Here is a 3,966-nt window from a genome sequence, read left to right as displayed (position 1 = left end):
TCTCTCTCCCTTCCTCCCTCCCTCCCTCTCTCTCTCTCTGTCCCACTCTCTGTCTCTGTGTCGGTCTCTGTCTCTCTGTCTGTCTCTTTCTCTCTCTGTCTCTCTCTGTCTCTTTCTCTCTCTCTCTGTCTCTCTGTCTGTCTCCCTCTCTCTTTCTCTCTATCTTTTCCCTCCCTCCCTCCCTGTCTCTCTCTCTGTCTCTCTGTCTCTCTCTGTCTGTCTCTGTCTGTCTCCCTCCCTCTCCCCCTCCCCCCCCTCTCTCTTTCTCTCTGTATCTTTTCCCTTCCTCCCCCATCTTGCCTCCCTCTCTTGTCTCTCTCCCTCTCCCCTCTGGGTGCCAACACAGGCTGTTTTTGTCACTATGATTCTGTGGTAAAATTGGGATTTTAAAGCTTGTGATGCCTTCAGCATTGCTCTTGATTCACAAGGATTACTGTGATTACTACTTGGTGTCCTTTGGGCTTCCACCTCCATTTTTATAGTTCTTTTAGTTTTATGAAGATTACTACTGAAATCTGATGGGGATTGCATTGAACCTGTACAGCACAGTGTGCTAACATTACCAGCCTGATTTCTGCCAACTGATCCATGCACCTGAGAAGTCTTTCCATCTTCTAGCATTTTCTTAAATGTCTTTTTTCAGTCTTTCATAGTTCTCATAAAACTTGGGGAAGTTGATTCCCAGGTATCTGTGGAAGCCATTGAAAATGGAATAATATCCTTGACTTCATTTTCATTCGTTATCGATGTGTAGCAAAGCTACTGATTTCTGAATTCCGATTTTATACATTGTTACTCTACTGAAAGCTACACTGAGTATGTGAAAATCCGAGAACAACTTGTGGGAGTTTGTTCTCTCCTACCGCCATGACTACTCTGTATTAGCCAGGCTGCTGTCGCTGGAAGAGCCCAGCATGCTCATGGCTTATAATCACTTTCATGTGTTGTCAAATGAGGTGTGCAAAGATTTTGTTGAGAACTTGGTTTGTCTTATTTCTCTTACTCTGCATTGGTATCCAGGTGACACTGTTCGTGGAATGTTCTGGCATCCTTACCTCCCTTTCGGTTATATGTCAAAGTTTAAAGAGCACTGATGTTGGCTCTTCCAAGATCTGGTTGAATTCAACCATGGATCCAGTGAGTGTTGGCTTTACTTTGCTGGAGACCTTTCATTACTGCTTCACTCTCATTACTTGTTATTCATCTCTTTAGGTTGGCTTAAGGGACTGTTATTTGACCATCAATGTGTCCATTCATTTCAGACTTTCAAATTTATTGATATATATATACATATACATATATATATGTGTGTGTATATATATATATATATATACATATATATGTTTTGTTTACTTCCATTTTCAGGACAGATTGTGCCTCAAAGTATAATTCAACCAATGGATCTAATATATATTATATATTATTATTTATTAAGAAGATTGCTTTATTTATTTATTTTATGTATGTGAGTACACTGTAGTTGTCCTCAGACACACCATTGGAGGACATTGGATCCCGTTACAGAGTTACAGATGGTTGTGAGCCACCATGTGGTTGCTGGAAACTGAACAGGACCTCTGGAAGAGCAGTCAGTGTTCCAACCCTGCAAGGTTTTTTTTTTGTTGTTGTTGTTTTTTTTTAATCTAGTAAGACTTATTTTGTGGGGCTGGAGAGATGGCTCAGCGGTTAAGAGCACTGACTGCTCTTCCAGAGGTCCTGAGTTCAAATCCCAGCAACCACATGGTGACTCATGGCCATCCATATTGAGATCTGACGCCCTCTTCCAGGGTGTCTGAAGACAGCTACAGTGATGCCCTCTTCTGATGTGTCTGAAAACAACTACAGTGTATTTAAGTATAATAAATAAATAAATATGAGAGAAACTGAAAAAATAAATAAAAATAAATAAATATTTTTTTTAAAAAAGACTTATTTGTGACATAAAATGTGATATATTTTGGAGAAATTTCTATGGGCTGATGATAAAATGTGTATTCATGGCTAGTGGATAGAATATTTGGTTCAGTTTTCCTTTGAATTCTGTTGATTTCCTTGTCTGGATGCTCTATCAACTACTGAGAATGTGGTATTGATGACAGCCACTGTTCTTATACCTGGTCCTCCTGATCTTTCATGCCCAGTACTTCTTCATCTATGAAATTAATTGCACCAATTTGGGAATATCTTTTACAGAAAGACACTTCTTGCCTTGAGAAACTGAGCTGCAACCAAGTTAATGATACATCTTATTATAATAGACTGTAATATACTACATATATAATCTGCTGTTTAGTGTGAACTTAACCTGTTTGATTTAACTTTAAGAAAGCAATAAAACCTGGATTTCCGATATAATCAGCCTTTACTACCGAATGCATAGCTTTCATATTAAACTATGTATGGTTCCATGCCCCCTGAAAAAGGATAATGTATGTGTGTATGTTGTGGGAATCGTATACTGAAAGCAGCTAACAGGTTAAAAGCAAGCTTATATGAGAACTATCCCATAAATGTTAGAAGTGGCATGTGGCTATAGGTCGATAACATCTCTATGCAGTTCGGAGTGCTATTATGGGCAAAGTAACTTCTTCCATTGCAAAACTCAGTTAAAGACTTCTGTAGAAAAGAATTACTCATTCCTTTCCCATCCCATGATTTCTGTGCTATTAATTCCAGAGCAGAGCTCTTTGTTAGGAAGAATCAAACATCGTGCCCACAGCAGACAGGCGACAGTCAGGCCATAGCTCAGAACCTACACAGAGAGGAGAGGAAGGACCCAAGGAGAGAAGGGCCGAACTCAAGTCTGGGCTCACTATTGGTCTAAACTACTCCAAGAGCAAGTCTCTTGTTTAATTCCTTAGTGCAGTGTTGATACACTCCAACATTCGCTGTGTTTACAACTGTTTCCTGGTTTTGAAAAGTCATTCTCTTTATTAAGGCGCAGTCACCTTCTTTACATCTTTTACGGGTTTCATCTCGGAGTCAGCTTTTTTTCAGCTAGAAGCACAGGTTGCCCTTGCTTCTTCCTAGATTCTGTTTGTTTTAATCTTTGACAGTGAGATAAGGGTCTTGGAGACCAGACGCAGTTGAATTTTTTGTTTTTGTTTTGTTTTAAGCTTTCTCAATGCTGCATATTTTTGATGATTACACATTTTTATGCGGATGCGTTCACCTATGCATACCTGTGCTTCTGGAGGCTAGAGAATGACGTCAGGTGTCTTCCCCTAGTGCCTTCTACACTAGTTTTCAGGCAGTCTCTGAGTGGATATGGACCTCACTGTTCAGGCTAGACCTGCTGGTCAGATTGCCTCAGGGACAGTCCTGCCTCTGCCACTCGGCCTTCTGACGCTGGAGTTCCAGACTCCTGCAACTGCACAGGCCATTTGCTGTCGTGAGATCGACACGAAGGTGTTTGTGCTTGTTGAGCGGACATTTTGCCCCGCTAGCCGCCTCCTCAGCCCCCAGACTGCATATTTTCTGAAGAGTTAACGTTTATATTTAGAGGGATCATCTCCAGGTACGTACTGATTTCTTCCTTGTTCATTTTTAAGCTTTGTGGATTCGCTGAGATAAAAATGTTTGCCCCCTTTTCAAATTTCTCTTTGTCTTTCTATTTTATAGTGACTTTTGTTTTGGTTTGGTTTGGTTTTTTCGAGACAGGGTTTCTCAACTCAGAAATCCGCCTGCCTCTGCCTCCCAAGTGCTGGGATAAAAGGCTCACGCCACCCAGCATAGTGACTTTTTAATTTCCCCAAGCTCTCATGATGCTGTAGATCTTCATCTTCTGTGTGTAGTCTTCCTTCTTTAGTATCTCCTCTCATGATCAATTGTTTTACTTCAAGCCTGTCCTCTTATTTTAAAGGATAAATCTACTGGGCACAGTGATCTTGGTCAGCACTGGCTGACTTTCTTTCTTTTCTTTCTCTTTTTCCTTTTTTCTTTTTCTTTTCTTTCTTTTTTTTTTTT

General features: G+C 40.4%; 1 protein-coding gene across 1 annotated transcript in view; it reads left to right on the top strand.

The window, feature by feature from the left end:
• Nucleotides 1–3,966, top strand: part of LOC116091509 — a 10,717-nt gene that overhangs the window by 551 nt on the left and 6,200 nt on the right. The window lies entirely within an intron of this gene.

Source organism: Mastomys coucha, chromosome X, assembly GCF_008632895.1.
Source record: "Mastomys coucha isolate ucsf_1 chromosome X, UCSF_Mcou_1, whole genome shotgun sequence".
NCBI classification, from domain to species: domain Eukaryota; kingdom Metazoa; phylum Chordata; class Mammalia; order Rodentia; family Muridae; genus Mastomys; species Mastomys coucha.
This window is presented reverse-complemented; position numbering and strand designations above follow the sequence as displayed.